We start from the raw sequence: 16,994 nt of genomic DNA, 5'->3' as shown, positions 1-16,994 counted from the left end.
ACAGTTCTGGGGCCTCTTTTCACATCACCTTCCTTTCCCTGGGGTTTAAAAGTCAATGCTTCCTGGCTTCATATCCTCATTCCCACTCTTTCTAGATTTGTGACTTTGAGCCTCAGTTTCCTCATCTGCAAAATGAGAGTTATGATGACCAACTTCAAAGGGCTGTGAAATTTAGATGGGATAATACCTATAAAGCATTTTGAACATTACCTGGCACATAGTAAATACATTTTCAACAAATAATAGTTGATAATTACTTTTTTTGTTTTGTTTTGTTTTGGTGGGTGGCACTCATTACTCAATTGCACCCACTACTTTTGGATTTTACTCATGGTTCATTCAGACTTGGGGGTTTGAATGCCTCAACTCATGTGTCCTTGCTGGTGAGTCTGACCTAGTTTCCCAAGTGCTGTTTCTGGATAGAAGGAGGGCACAGTTCTGAAATGCCCATACACTTTGAATTCCCGCTAGAAAAGCCTCAGTTTCTGGGAGGTGGATATCAAATGTTGAGAAATAAGACATGAATCATGGCTTTCCAGGGAGGTTCAAATCCAGGTTCTAGGCAGTTGCCAAGGATTACAGAGAGTGGAGTCAGGTTCTGAGTGTCTTGTAAAGCTGGATATTTTTTCTCACTTCTGTGAGTCTGAACCCTGTAGGATGAATATCAAAAGCACAGTCAGCCAGCCAGGTACATAAACACACATGCTGGGTGACTGGAGGATTACACCAACCTGGGCCAGAAGAGAAGGTACATCCATTTCATTTTGCCTGCTTCAGCCTCAGTAAGGGAAAGGCCACCATTTTACCTTGCCCAGGACACCTTGGCTCTCTCTAAAGTGAGAAGGTTATGGGGGTTTTGTTTGGATCTGTGCTCTGTGGATGGAGGGGTGTGTGGGAAGGGCTGCTCATCAGAGGCACAGAATTGTCCCAGTGAGAGTGTAATTGAGAAAGAGAAAGACAGAGATATCTCTATACTGCAGTTATCGATGCTAAGATGCATATTTTCCTCCACATTTTAACAGCTTTGAAATCAGGATGTTTCTTGCCATAACTGACATGAAATTGTTGTGTCAGAATAATTGATATCATTTTATTTTTATCAGTGGTTCATGCAATAACAGTGTGTCTTACAACCTATGGCATCTTAGATTTGGGAAGTATGGTCTTTTTTAACAGCTCATATTTCTATAGATTTGCTCTGTGCTAAATGGGGCAAAGCTAGTGGAATGACTGAAAGGTAACCTCCTAGACTGAAATTTGGTAAGGCTGGACAAAAATCGCAGCCGGCATGTGCCAACATCACCCAAATCCCACATTGGAATCTTCTTGATAGCTAGAGTGAGGCACATTCATTTCACAGAATCTAACATCCCCCTGGATATCCCCTACTCTTGAAACAGCTCCACAGGGAAAGAATAGCTTGAACACATCCGCTGACAAAGTGAATGTATTGAACTGATCTCAACCCTCACACTGTTAAAAAAAAATCCTACTGCATTAGGAAACACTAAGAAATTAAATCAGACTGATTTGCAAAGGCCAAATGAAGTTCCTTCATCCTCCACAAAACATGGTTAGAATGCATCCATCTGGAGAGATGAAGGCTGAGCAAAGGGATGACCAGAAGCTGTAAAACCAAGGAATATGGGAATCAGAAATATAATCCAAATCATTCATTGTCACTGCTGAATATCAGGAAAGTGCTACTTCTCTGTGTCAATATGCCTTGGGATAGGTGAGTTCTCTGGCCCACAGGTTACATTGCCCCTACCCAGTCTGCACTCCACAGCCCCCTATACATACCTGACTGTAGCACTGATCACACCCTGCTATTGTTTCCCTGCCCCCATGTCCTGTGATCTCCTAGAAGGCAGAGCCTGTGGTGGCCATCCCAGTGGACATCGAAGGTGCTCCATCAACCTTTTTGACCACACACATGCTTGATGAAGAAGAGGGCACAGGTGAGACTTAGATCTTGCTCCTAAAAGATGACATTCCAGGACCAGTGAAGGGAATTATTGCATCATGGTTGTTGAACAGGCGAAACTTGTTACCCTATGATATATGACAATGAGGTTAGATAAACAACTAGATTCAAGAAGGGGCTGGGGCTATCTGCGGACCACAGAGCCCTGGGCACTGTGAGAAAGGCTTCCACTTTGGAGACTGAGGCACAGTGAAGCCTGTGTCTCTAACAGATGGTCTGCTGGGAGTAGCACCCTGGCCTGGTGGTGGGGTCTGACCAGAAGATATAGCAATGAACATTCATTGTGGGGAGTGAAAAATACATACATACATACATATATATATATATATATATATAATTTCATATATAGATATATCTATATAGGAAATTGAAAAAAACACAAAATCATCTAGTTGTATCCCCAGTGCTTAGCACAGTTCTCAATGCACAGCAGGTGCTCAACAAATATTTGTGGATTGAATTGTCAAATGTATAACACAGGTAGAGCTGGGGAAGAGGTCTTTCCAAAATGCTTCTTTCAGAAAATCTCTTCTTGCCCAGAGATTAACTTACAGCCACCACCATCACTGACATTTTTGAGCTCTTCCTCTGTAGCTGGTATGGAGTGTCAGAGTCCTCTAAGTTGAGAAAGAAGGCAGAGAACTAGCCTGCATAAAGCCCCTCTCTCTGCTGCTCCTCATTACTCAATTAGTTGGGTCCTATTATTATCATTATTTTATAGATGAGGAAAATGAGGTAAACTAACATCTCAACATCACACAGCTTTTACATGTGTGATAGACATACAAACTCAAGTCTGCCTCCACAACCCACCACACTTTGCTACTTCCATCCCAGAGGATGGGAGGAAATCCCCTTCTCACCAAAACAAGACCCATGATAATGACATTGCAACAGTAATACTCTACATTCCCCAGCATGTTCCACTGTCATACCTCAGGAACATGATGGGGTTCACATTCCCTTTGAGCACCTGTTTTATGATACACTATAGGAAGAAAATGTGTAAATGGGGATATTTCCCCACACTTCAGCCCCTGACAGCCTCTTTCACACCAAGGAAGAAGTTGTTAATCTGATTAGTCAATGCCTGGGATACTGACTAGGCTGCATGTTATTGGGGGGTGTGATCACTGGTTCTTAAAGACAGGACCCCAGACCCCACCTTTCTCTTTGTCCTCATACTTGAGTCCATCTCCCTTTAGTCTATGCTCTCTGAATATTCAGCTTGTCAATAAGTTAGATGAGGACTTACTTTGAAGATCTGTCTATCTATCTATCTATCTGTCTATCTATCTATCATCTTGTCTATCTAATCTATCTATTTATCTATCTAATCATGTTCTCATCTATCCATCTAATCTATCTTTTCTTTTTTTTGAGATGGAGTCTTGTTCTGTTGCCCAGACTGGAGTGCAATGGCTCGATCTCAGCCTGCTGCAACCTCCACATCCTGGGTTCAAGTGATCCTTCCACCTCAGTCTCCCAAGTATCCAGTATTAAAAGTGTGTGCCTCTGTGCCTGGCTAATTTTTGTATTTTCAGTAGAGGTGAGGTTTCACCACGTGGGCCAGGCTGGTCTCGAACTCCTGATTTCAAGCGATCTGCCCACCTTAGCCTCACAAAGTGCTGGGATTACGGGTGTGAGCCATTGCGCCTGGCCAATCTATCTTATCTATCCATCCATGTAATCTATCTTATCTATCTATCCATCTGTCTATCATCTGCCTATCTATCCCTTCCCTTGTCTTTCCTCGGCTCCTTTTTCCTCCCACAAATGCATGTAGGCCTCAGGAGTTCTTGAGTACCTGGTCCCCAAATCTTTCTTTTAACCTATAACACTCCTGATAAATTGACGCATTTTCTCATTCAAAACACATTTATTGGGAATCTACTATTATCAAGGCCCTGGGAAAAAATTATTCTGTGTGAGTTTAATGAAAAAAAATCCTGACCTCATGAAGTTTACAATCTTGTATAATGTACAATTTTTCTTTGTTCTAGGCCAATTAAAACCCATTTAAAATGCACTAGGAAAACCTATCATCAAGAAGTGAATTGCACCACTCTGTTTTCATGATATAACAGATACTCACAAAAGGTATAAAACACTCACTCACTTGGGCTAGCAGAGGCTGAAAAACTCCCATTTTATAACTGGAAGCAGATTTCTGCCTGGCAAGTGGTTGGGATTTAAACACCCTTTGGGGCCAACTGTTCCTTTGTTCTGGAAAAACCACCTGAACAGGTCCTTTAGCTATACGAAGTACAAAGCAAGTGGGTGTCGAGTGTTTCAAGGAAAGCTGTGAATTATCAGCTATCTTAAATGCAGATGGTTGAGCCAAGCTCCTCCTCATTCTCTGGATGAGGGTGTTTGGGGTGAATGGGGGTATATTTCTTTTTTTCCAGTATGGATTTGGGTGGCACCGTGCAGGAGGCCTGGATCCCACTGCTTGTCTTCAAGGCTTGCTGCATGCTGGTGACAGAGCATAGCTGATGGGGAGCTGGATCTGAAGCCCCGGTGGCTGCAGGAAAGATGGGAAAGTCCAGCTTAAAAAGTATGTGGTCCAGGTTGAGGGATCCCAAAATGTGGACTCTGCAGTTGAGGTCATAGATATGGTATAGTAAAAAATACACGCATACCACATAAGCTGAAAAAAAAAAAATACAAAACTGAGTCTATTAAGTTGTCAAGCAAAAGAATGCCAGTGAAAAATTTCACTGAGCAGGTCACGCACAGAGGGGATGAAGTCAGGAGTTTTAAGTGCTCAAAAGGGATTTTCATGGTACTATCGTAATGAGGCGTTGAAAGCTAGTCCCGTGGACAGGATGAATGAGTTCATCAGTCTGCGCACAGATCCACTGGTCAGGAAAGTGTCTTCAGTTACTTCCAGTGAGTGCTGGCATGCAGGGTCACCAAGAGCTTGTGGTCCTTTATCAGCTTCAGTTAGTTACAACAATTTGTGATGAAACACAATGGTCAGTTTGGATATCTCTAAGCAAGCACTGATATAAGTGGAAATTTTTCTTTTGACAGTGCTATTGAAGACTAAATAAGTCAGGCTTCAGGAAAGGTGCTGATGCTGGCAGATTTTATTGTTATGTGCCAACTGCACCCCATTGGTATTGATGAAGCTTCTCATAAAGGAAGTTGACCAATCTGAGACTGAACATACAAATGGACAGTAGCCAGATCATGTATAAAAATAGAACTCTGACCTACAACTTCTGCAGCAAGCAACCCAGGAAGCCAAACCACAACCTCTGCAGCAATTAGCCCCAAACAGCAAGGACTTGATCAATAACTGCCAGGTTCCCTAATTTTCACCCCCACTTCCAATTTAGGACCAACCAGGAAAGGAAAATAAGCTCTGCTAACCAATCCCATAGTGTCTTACTCAATTTTTTATTGCTACAAAGGAACACCCAAGGCTGGATAATTTATAAAGAAAAGAGGTTTGTTTGACTCACAGTTCTGCAGTTTGTACAAGAAGCATGGTGCCAGAATCTGCATCTGGTGAGGGCCTCACTCAGCTTCCACTTACTGTGAAAGGTAAAGGGGAGCCAGAATCATGTGGCAAGGGAGGAAGGAAGAGAGGGAGGAGAGGAAGTGCCAGGTTCTTTTCAACAATTACATATGATGGGAACTAACAGTGAGAACTCACTCATTACCGTGAGGACAGCACTAAGTCCCATGATCCAAACACATCCCTTGGGCCTCACCTCCAACCTTGAGGATGAAATTTCAACATGATATTTGGAAGGGACAATATCTAAACTATATTCCATAGGATGCCTACTTTTAGTTAGCTCACCTACAGCTTCCCCATGCCAACAGCCTCCAATGAGGGCACACCTGCTACTTTTCATTTTTTCCCCTATAAAGCTTTCCCACTCCTTTGCCAAATGCATGTAGTGGTGGTTGACTCTCTTGCTATAGCAAGCTATGATAAACAGCTTTACTTTTCTCCTTTGGGTATCTTTTGTTTGTTTCTACAATTCCCACTGTTAAATTAGGGATAAGGAGGACAGTGAAGGTGGCATTTTAGACAGGGGGTTCTGGACCCCAGGAGTGCAGGTGTGCTCCAGGGCATCCCTGATGGGGCGGGGTCAGCTGCCTCTGGCTCTTGGAGGCAGGACAGAAGTCAGGCAACAGATAGCCAGTAAAGGCCTCTAGGGTAGTCTTGGAGCCTGGAGTTCTGAGACAAGCCACCTCTAACAGCTGAAATAAATTGCACCCTTGATTGCAAATCCTTCCTGGATGTCCAGCAACTTCTTGACAAACTTGATGGTCAGGTCTTGCCTGACCATGGAAGATTTAAAATAGGGATTCGTTTCCAGATGGGAACAGAACAATAAAGGGCAAGGTCAAGTCAGGGTAGGCCTTGAACAAGACAAGAATACTAGAAGGCATCGAGCTTCCACATCTATCATGTTAAAGAACCTTGGTACATCCTATGGTCTCTAGTGATGAGATGTTGCCCTCGATGTCAGAGGTAGACTTCTTTCTTCCATGACAAAGATTAAATATGGTGTGATCACCCTGGAGGAACATCAGAAATATCTGGGGGAATAGAAAGTCTGTGAAGAGACTATCAGTCTGGCCAGTAATATGATTTATAATAATAAGGGCAGAGGGCAGGCAACTAGCCAACAAGAGGAGATGGTTAAAGCCATCCAATGAACCATTACACACTCATTAAAAATAATGGGAATTTATTTGCAAGGCATGAGATGATTCTCACAATACATCAAGCAGAAAAAAATGACATGAAGGTTTGAACAAGATCATGCCATTTTTATAATGAAAAATGACTACAGGTATAGAAAAAAAAAAGAAGATCATGAGGGTATTTACCGAAATGTTGAGTTACAATCTCTGTGTGGGGGCCTGGGTGACTTTTACTTACTTCTATTTGTTTACTGGCTTTCTCTGAAATTGCCATAATAAGTAGAAATTATAGATTGACACCAGAAAAAGCAAATGTTATTTCAAGTGCTGTTTTAACAATGGAGCTGCTTTGCGTCTTTGAGAGTGGGACTTGACCTTACCCTTAACACTCCCGTGTGCATCTCTCTGGGCTCTGCCTGTCTGGCCAAAATGCCGGGAAATAAACACAAACTGCAGTTTGAGGAGATCTGTTCAGGAAAAAGCAGGGAGGAGAGCCAAATTCTTCATCCAATCCCTCAACCAACTGTGTCCTTGTAATAATAAAAATGCAAAGCTTTGAGAAAAGAGAGATTTGAGGCTCTGGGGAGAGAAAAGGAAACAAAGAGACCGTTTTGGGGGTCGGGGCTTGCTGACACAGGCTGGGGTGGTATGGGTTTTATTCTCCCTGCAATGATCTCAAAGGCACATCTCAAATTATATTATTCATTGACATAAGTGATGGATATTTTCTCTATCTTATGTAGGTCAGATGTGGATAAAAAGACAATTTGGCTATAGCAATTGAGATAAGATCAATGTACCTGAAGCCCCCAACTACTGAAATCATGCAGCTTTCACTGCTGAGTTTGCACGGAGAGGCAGTGGAGCGGCAGTGGAGCAGCTGACAATGGCTGGCCTAATACATTTCAGGAATGTGACCTGTCCCCTTCCACACTGATACAGACACTGTGAGCACCCTGCCTCTGGCCAGCGATGGTGCAAGTCCCTCCCGTCACTCACAGAGAACACAGCCAGACTCTCAGCACGGCCAAGGCTCCGGGCTGTGCAGAAACGGTGGGGCCGTGTCACCCAAGCGCTGATGCCTATCTCCTCTTCCCTGGGTCAGGATGTCTCAGAGTGTGCTGTTTCGAAGCCCCCGGTGGGCTGTTTTTGGTGCTGTATGAAGAGAGCAGAGTTTTGGCCTTTATTATTACATTCTGTTGTGCAGTTTGATCTTGGCCAAATCTATGTTCCTCTAGGAAAATTTTCATTTTAGATATTCTTCCCCCAGCAGCCTCCCAAATTTCATTTTGTGCATTTGCTATTTCCAGGAGGAAAAAGCAAACATCCCTTTGGAAACCGCCGGATGGGTTTGCACCAGGATTAGATCCATATGATGGTCAGGCAGAGCCTCCCAGAGCCACCAAGGACAGTAAAAGCCCCAAGAGACAATCAGCAGCTGAGGCAAGTTGAGGTGAAGAATCCACATTTGGACCCAAAATTGTTCAGGCAGCAGTTTTGACAACGAGCTAAAGATGTGCAGTGGAGAGAGAAACACAATTGGCTTTAGTTTGTCTTTTTATAATTTTTATGTCTGCATTGGAATTAGCTCCTTTTCCCCCTCTGCCTTACTTGAAAAGAACTAACCTCTGATAATTAAACTTAAAGTGTGCTGTATGTATCCACCATGTCACATACATACATTTCCAGTCCTTGGTTCCCTTATTTTTAAGTGGTACAATTATTTATTATATATGGTAATGCATTTCTTTGTTCTCTGGTACCTTCTAGACCCTAAAGCTGAAAAATGCTTTAATAAAAATGTGAATAGTGTATTATTGAAGCAGGGAGGCTGTATTATTATAGATCGTAGGATGGTTGAGCTTTGGGATGTTTTGATGAATCATTGCCTAATATTTCTCTTCTTGTCACACATATATGATTATTAAATGTCGTCTGCTCACTGGCTAACTTTGTTTATTTCCTAATTAAGTTTAGGATCAGTTGTCTTGTGGTTAGAGAAATAATTGTTTGATTAATATGTGGGAATTTACATTTTCATTATACTTCTGAGTAAGTTCTGTCCTAATTAGCCACAATGCCCCATGCTGATCTGGGGCACCAGAATTGCAATTTTCACCCATTAAGTAATAACTGTTAAATTGATTGATGATAATTGGGTGTAGATAGTAAATACACATTAGCCGAATTTAAATTATATAGCAACTACTTCTTTCAATTTGCTTCCAAAGTAGCAAAGTTCTAGAGATGGGCACTCATGACTTGGATAGAGTGGGGGCTCACATACTCGCCAACACTCTTTTTGATAAGTAAGTTCCATAAAGTTTCAAGAGGAGCTCTAGAAATCAGCCAATCTGCTGAAATTTGATGTCTGGGTTTGTGAATGAGTGTCTCCCCAAGTTTCTCCCTAGGCATCTCTCTTACTTTAGCCTAGTGCCTGTCTGCTACTTATGTTAAGAACCCTCAATGGCCCCTGCAGGGCCTGCTCTTAGAGGCTTAAAATACGCTGGCTGATGCCCAAGAATCCTCAAAATAGGGTTCCTCCTTCATAGGCATTCATTGTGTTAGGCTTTCTGCTGTGGGACCCACTCAAGGTATCTCAGGAAGAAAAGCAGGATACATTGTAAGAATGTGTGGAGTGGAGGTAGATCCAGGGAGTCCATGAAAGTATAACTCAGGATATCTCTACCTGTCTCCATTTCTGTCTCACCGCCTTTCGCTTTGTCTCTGTCTCTCCATCTCTACCTTTGTTGTTACCTTTGTTTTCTCTTCCTCTCTCTCCTCTTTCATGCACACTTTTTCAAGTCTCCTATCTCACCACCAATCAGTTATCCTAGCTTCTTTGTTGTTTACTTTCGTTTGCAGCCACTCATGGCTTTAGTTTGCTGCGGTTCCAACTCAACCCCTTCACCTTCAGCCCTCACCAACTACCCAGCCTCTCACTTCCCTGAAGGAAGAATGCAGACCTTGAGACTTTGTCGTGTGTTAGTCATTCGCCTGCCATTGTTTGCCAAAGACATCTACCACCTGGGCTAAAAATTTACTTAATACGTTTTCAAAAAACCAATTTTTTATACGTCTTAATATTATGTACCATAAAGGGAACTTTATATCAGTATCACAAATGGAAAACCAGGATTTTCCTGGTATACATTACAATGAAAGCATAACAACCTTTTTTTTTTTTTTAGTCATGTGTTCTCACTAAAATAGTTTCATGTCAGGTACCACCAGCTGGGTGCGTTCTGCCTTTTGGGAAGCAGTCCTAGCCCATCCTTTCCAAGCTGCCACGCGTACTGTTTGTCACCAGCCTCAGGATTGGTTGATCTTCAGTCATGTGACTATGCTGGTTTAATCAGCTGTGCCTGGAGTTACAGGCTGTGGTCACATGATGTACAACAGAGCCGCGTGGGTACTGGGCTTCCCTGAGAGAGCGAGTAAGATGCTTCCAGCAGCCAGGTTTCAAGCTACATGGTGTGCGTACACGATCACAATTCGTCCTCATAGCCACTCCATGAGGAGGGCGTTAGTAGCCCAGTTTCTCTGTCCTTTAAAGCCTAAGAGAGTGGGATAACTTCCTGAGGGTCAAAGGAACCCTCCACATGAAGCCCCGGGAAGACGCTGCTCCATTTGGGACCATTCTCAAGCGGTTCTGTAAGAGCTGCATCTCTTTACCTAAAATCTAAGGTCAGCCACAATGGCCTCCAAAAACGGAACTCCTCTCCTCCAAATTCCGGAAAGGCAGAATTTGGAGCGAGGGAAAGGCCATTTGCAGTCGGCCAGGGAGGCTTTTTGCTGAGCTGAGAGGAAAAGCGTTTGGGGAGTGCTGAGAATGCTCAGCGCACTGTCTGGTACAGAGACTGCTGCCTCTGCTCCATCCTGATTGCTGATGACCACGCCATCAGGATCCGGCGCCCAGGGGAGGACGGCTCTGGCTGCAGAAATTGCTGTGTTTCCTGCATTTGTGTCTGGACGGACCCCAAAACAGCTCTCTGTTCTCTGCTTTTAATTTACTCTGACTTTGAGGGTTCTTTTGAGGATGTTTCCTGCCTGTATCTTGTTTCTCCTCTCTCAGCACAGCCTCCAAATTAAAAAACGAAACAAAACATTGATCTTTTCTGAAGGGAGCTGAAAATGCGCTAACCACCGTGTAGATTGTCGACTCTGGAGGGAAAAAGTGCAGCTATATATTTGACTGTGGTGACACAGTGCCTGACACAGCACTTGACCCGCGGTAGGCTCTCAGTTATGATTTGTGAATGGATGGATGAGACAGAATGGTAGGTGGGGCCTCTGGAATAAATAGCCAAGGAGGGAGAGAAAATTCTTTTTAGTAAGTATGTGACCAAAATAGAAGAAGTCCAAAATAGAACAGAAAACCAGAGTATTTTTTCTGATGACATCAAAAATATCTACTTCCCTTGAAGGAAACCAGAATCATCTTTAGTTCCGGCAGAAATTCTTTCTTGGAGGCTCAGCCAGGAAACATTGCATAATGTAGTTATGTAATGCCTTCTTTCCAAAGTGTATCTCTCAATGGTCTCCATACTTTCCAAGGGACCCAGTATGGAGTACAGGTTGACAGGGCATGTTCTGAAGTCAGATTGCTTGACCTTGAAAGCCAGCATTAGCTGGCTGCGTGACCCTGAACTACCAGACTTAACCTTTATGATACTCAGATTCCCCCAACTGTAAAATGGGGATTATAATAGTAATTACTTTATTGGAATATTGTAAAGAATAAAGGAGGTAATTCATGTGAGTCATCTAGCCCAATGCCCAGGGCTCAATAATTGTTCATGGTAAATTCCTACATCTCCCTTTGAGACTGTCTGAGTTTCTGGATTTGATATACTCTTTTCCTCCAAGGGTGGAAGGCTGTTATATTGTAACCTTGTATTTCAAGGTCACTGGCTTAAATTAGGGGAGGGTGTTGGGCATGGAGCTGTGGAAGGATAGGAAAGAATGTTCTATCCTGACTTGAGACTGTCTGAGTTCAGCTCTAGTCCTATGCAGGTGATGCTGGTGATATGAGTCATGAGTGAAACACAGAGCTGAGTATACCATCCCTCCCCTCTAAGAGCACACAGTCTTCTAGAAGCCAAGATTCAAGATGGTGGCCTTTGGATGGTTCCAGCATGTTGGGCCACCTTGTAATTTATGATTAGAGTGCTGTACAATACGTAGTAACTATCCACTTCCTCCAGCATTAGAATAAGTCTTTGGAATAATGTGGAGGGTAACCTTCTAGGAGAAATAACAGTATTCCTTGTCCTCTTCAGGGAAGAGCAACTTACTTTTGTTTTCCAGAGACAGGGCGCTGCCTGGCATGTTGCAGCTTGCTACTGTGGCTTCCCTTTCAACATTCTTTTTCTGATGTGCCATTAAATATTATAGCATGAAGGAATTTTTATTATGAACTTCAAGTAGGACAAGACAGCACCCAGAGCCAGGGGAGAGGGCAAGAGTGGGAGGCTGGGGACTTGAAAACATGTGCTCTAATCCTGAGAGGGCTACTGTAGTGGTCAGTGGGAGACAGAGAACCAGGCCAATGGCTGTGAGGGGCACATTATGAGCCCAGCCTTGGGCCAGCCCAGTGTCCTGGGGATGGCTCACCTAGCCTGAATGTCCAGCATGGACAGGGAACCAGCTCCTGCCTAGGTCTCCAGACCTTCCCAGCTTATTGTCTTGCCACTGGGTAAATGACATCAAGGCCCTCCCTGTGCCATCCTATTCATCCCCTTTTAGGAATGCTGCCCTAAGGACACTCATTGACAAAATCAAAGAATATATGGGCTTAATATAACCAAAAAGCCTAGAGGTAGAGTATAGACCCAGCAACTTGGCATTGTCACCAAGGGTCTTATTTCCTCCCACTTCTCTTCTCTCTGCTTTTCATATATTGGCTTAATCTGAAGATTGCCTTCCCTTGCGGTCAAAAGAGAGCTGGAGTACCTTTCCTGGGTACACAGGTTTTCTTATTTATATCCCACGAGGGAGGGAGAGGAGACTTTTGGAGGAATCCATGTACATCTCGGGGTCTTGGGTCTTACTCGCTCTCATTTCTCAATAGACCAAATTCAGTCTGTTTTGTTTATTTGTTTGTTTGTTTGTTTGTTTGTTTTTGAGGCAGGGTCTGAAGTGCAGTGGTGTAATCATGGCTGACTGCAGCCTCGACCTCCCAGGCTCAAGCAGTCCTCTCACCTTAGCCTCTCGAATAGTTAGGACTATACGCATGCACCATCATGCCCAGCTAAGATGCATCCGTTTTCTAACAAATAAGTATAGCTGAGGGAGGTGGGCATTGATTGGCTCAATCTCCCCTTGAGCTGGGGTAGAATCAGTGCCAGTCACACCATGTGGTTGCTACATAATGGAAAGGTGGTAAATCCCCACACCCAAGGGAAATCAGGAGGAAGGAAAGGGAAAGTGTGTTTTGGAGGCATCCTAGGTGGGTTTCCCGAAAAGCCAGTCCTGAAATAAGGATTCCAGTGCAAGTGGTTTGTTCAGAAGGTGATTTCAAGGAAATAGAGGAAGGAGATTGGGGAGCAGGTGGGAAACAGAGGACAGTCAATATAGGGAGGGCAGCTGGAGTTTCATCCCAGGGAGAGTTACTGGGAAATGGTATAAAACACACACCAATGAAGGACAAGCAAGCTAGGGTATCTATACGTCCACTCTCCTCACTTATTGGTTGAGGGTTGCTCCTTCAAGGAGTGAATTCCCCGACACTTCCTGCAGAGCAGCCTTCTGAGGTTTGTGGAGGGGGAAGGGGGAAGCTGCAGATAGTGGTGTAGAAAGTTATCTGAAGCACACTGGAGTGCTTGGGTGTGAGGGATGTAGGTGAGGAACTGAGTATCTGTTACAAGTGGTTGCCTGGAGGTGTCTAGAGTCCCCTGCTGGACGTGGTTCAGCTGCAGAATATGAACTTCATCTTTGTGGTAACAGGGAGCCATTGAGGATGTTTTAAGCAGGTGGATGGCAGTCAGATCTGAATTTCAGGACTAAGTCTCGAGAGCCCCAGTCAAATCCCAAAGAGTTTGTCAGCCTCAATTAGTGCAGAAATCATACTGCTCCTGGCTGTGTGGTTCAGTTATAGAGAGAGCTGAGAGCCACAAGCCAGAAGGAAGGGATTTGGTAGGCAGTAGGGGCATCAAATTGTTGCAGCCCAAGGCTCTCTGTGCCAGCTGGAGCAATAGCTAATTGCAGAGTTGTTTCAAAAGGCGCTGAAGTTCCACAGCTGTCCCAGACTCCCAGAGCCCAAGCAAAGATCTGTGTAGGCTGCTGTCTCCAGAAACAAACTTACTGGGCACATGGCCTGGTTCCTAGCAGGAGGCACAACTAGGAAACCCTTCTACATGGGTCAGGTACATCATCAACGCCTGGGTTCCCTGAGGCCTCGAGGCTAAGGCAATCGAGGCAACATGACTACCACTGGGGACAGCCCTCTTATGTTCCATGAAATATTGGGTGAGAAAAAAAAAATGGCTATTTTCCTGTTTGGTCTAAATTCATTTTTTTTCCCCAGTGTGAAAATATGTTTGAAAGGAAAAAATGTCTTCCAGCCAGCTCCTCTTTCGCTAAGGAAGAAAGGGCATAGGATTTGGACACAAGAAAACTAGGACGTGGTCCTTTATCTGCTGTCAAAAGTGATGTGACTCTAGGCCAGTCACTATGCCATTCTGGTGGACAATTTTCTTACCTGTTAAAAATGATGGAATTAGGGCCAAGCACAGTGGCTCACACCTGTAATCCCAGCACTCTGGGAGGCTGAGGTGGGAGGATTGCTTGAGCCCAGGAGTTTGAGGCTGCAGTGAGATAGGACTGCATGCCTGCACTTCAGCCTGAGTGACAGAGCAAGGCTCTATCTCTTAAAAAATTTTTTTATTAAAAAAAAAAAAGATGGGATTAGAATGAGTGGCTGAGCTCAAGACCTGTGTCATCCAACAGAAGCATTTACGAGCCACAAATGTGAGCCACTTTAAGATGTGTAATTTAAGATGTGTAATCTTAAATTTTCTGGTAGTCACATTAACAAAAGCAGCAAAAGAACAGGTGAAATCATTTTTAATAATATATTTTATGTAAGCCAATATAGCAAAAATATTTTAACTTTAGCATGCAATAAACTTAAAATATCATTAGTGTGATATTTACATTCTTCTTTTCCTAGTGCATCTTGAATTTAGATTGTGGAATTCTAACATGAACTGTGCTTTTGCTGCAACAAGGGAGTATAGGTTAAATACAGGAGAGAGCTTCTTGAGAGAGTAGACATTAAAAATGCAGACACTGGTCCTGAAGGAGGCTGTGGAAGCTCCTCTACAGAAGAGTCAGACAGAGCTGGGTTCCAATAAAACCGGACCCCACTACTTACTGAGGGTCCCTGGGCAAGTCACTCTTGTCTTTTTAAGGTTGAATTTTCTTATGTGTCAAATAGTTGGGATGATATCCTATGGTAGTAGTACAGGTTAAATAAGATAATATATGTAAAACACTTAGCTCAGGGACTGGCATATTTTAAGCGCTTGATTATGATAGATATTGCAATTATTCCATTGAGGCAAAATTAAAGCCAGAATTACATGCATTGGGGAAGACAATACATGTTGTAGGCCTCAGAACAAGGATAAAAAACTGTAGCTCCAGACCCTCATCGTCCCCATCATATGTCCTGCAAAATGTCACTCATCCATCACAGTTTCTCTCTATCTGAGCCCTGAGGAAACCTCAGAAACCTCAATACAGGTAACCACTGTCCATCAATCTGAACTGGCAAGTGGATCAAATTTATGTGCCATCCCTGCATTAGCATTGCATGATAGAAGGAAGATGTCAGAATCCCAGGAGGCAATGCTAAACAATGACAGAAAATGTGGGGAGGAGGAGAGATTGATGGCGGGGGGGGGGGGGGTGGTGGTGGAGAGAGAGAGAGAGAGAGAACGAACAAGAACAGAAGAGTTTTCAGCAGGGAGCTGGATGTTTCTTTCATTTTGGGGTCAGCATGATTGAGCCTGCACAGGACTGCCTGTGAATCCTGCATTGACTGGAGCGTGGGTACGAGAATCTCTCTGCAATGCCTTCCATGCAGTGCCTTCCAGAGCCATGCATTCTGGCTGGAGTTGAACCCTGGCTATTCCACCCAGGGAAGCACTTTCATTTAGAATTTCAAGGACCCAATTTATCTGTGCCACACTGCCGGCTCCTCCAAGGCTGGTAACAAATGGCTGATCATTTCCCCCAGCACCCTGCTTCCCAATCATCACGCTTGCTCAGCCCCTCAGTCATAGAGGGTCTCACATGGGAGAATCACAGAGCCAGCCTATCCATCTCCTCCGATGGAGGGGAAATCTCCTTACAGAGCCTCAGGGCTTTCTCACAAAGATGAGAGAAGGAGAGTCAAGTTGACACTCCTTTCCCTCTGAGATGATGTGGCAGAAACAGGAGGAGGCTTACAACAAATTTAGGGGAAACATGTCCATCTGTCTTTTCTTTGTTTCTTTATTCATTCGACAAATATTTTTGGGAGCCCAGGGCAGTTTCTTAGTACCAGAAGGATGGCATTGCAGATGAGCAGGCTTGGTGTCTGCCCTCAGAATTCACAGAACACCAATGACTAGAATCCAGCTCCAAGCTTGGAGTAAACAGATGAAGAAGCAGAAGAGAGCCCTAGGGTGGCTATGGGGGACATCTGTGGGTTTTATTTTACCCAGAGAGGCTTGTTGAGTGCTTTACTTGCCATTTGTTACCAGGAAGGACAAGGTTGCAAGGATGGATCAGGCTTGGTGTCTGCCCTCAGAATTTACAGGACACAGGAGCCAAATGGAACAACGACCACAATCTCCTAAAGAAGGTCATATTGCCCCTTGCTTGCAACTCTAAAAAGCCTTCTGTAGGTCCCTGAATGCAATTCAATCTCCTGACCTTGGCTTTAAAGCGTGATCCACTGGGCCTCACTTACCTTTTGATCCTGTCACCTGCTTCACTCCAGCTGCAATGGCCAAGAGGTTCCCAGTCTCTCCTCAGTTCCCACCTCAGGGCATTTGCACTGCCATTCCTCCTGCTTGGGGTGCCCTTCCCTGACCTCTCCTTTCTTGTTCATTCCTTCTTTTCATTCATATCTCAGCCCAACAGCCTCTCCCTATAGCAGCCCTATCTGACCCCCAGCTGACAGTGACTACTCCTCAGCTTTGATCACACTGTCCTATATCATTCTCTGTAAAGCACTTCTCCCTGGCTGGTGTTTTTTTGTTTGTTTGTTTGTTTAGTGTCTGTCTGTCTCACCTCTAGAATGGAAGCTCCAGGGACTCAGGGACTTTGTAGTTCTTGACTCTCC

General features: G+C 44.0%; 1 long non-coding RNA gene across 1 annotated transcript in view; it reads left to right on the top strand.

The window, feature by feature from the left end:
- The window catches only part of LOC117089462, an 89,616-nt gene extending 81,318 nt beyond the window's left edge, over positions 1-8,298 (top strand). The window contains exon 2 of the long non-coding RNA XR_004439609.1: positions 7,969-8,298. This is a non-coding gene — a long non-coding RNA (uncharacterized LOC117089462). The remainder of the gene's footprint in view (positions 1-7,968) is intronic.
- The last annotated feature ends 8,696 nt before the right edge of the window (positions 8,299-16,994 follow it).

The sequence above is a fragment of the Trachypithecus francoisi genome, unplaced genomic scaffold (genome assembly GCF_009764315.1).
Source record: "Trachypithecus francoisi isolate TF-2019V2 unplaced genomic scaffold, Tfra_2.0 Lachesis_group11, whole genome shotgun sequence".
In the NCBI taxonomy this organism is placed as follows: Eukaryota; Metazoa; Chordata; class Mammalia; order Primates; family Cercopithecidae; genus Trachypithecus; species Trachypithecus francoisi.
This window is presented reverse-complemented; position numbering and strand designations above follow the sequence as displayed.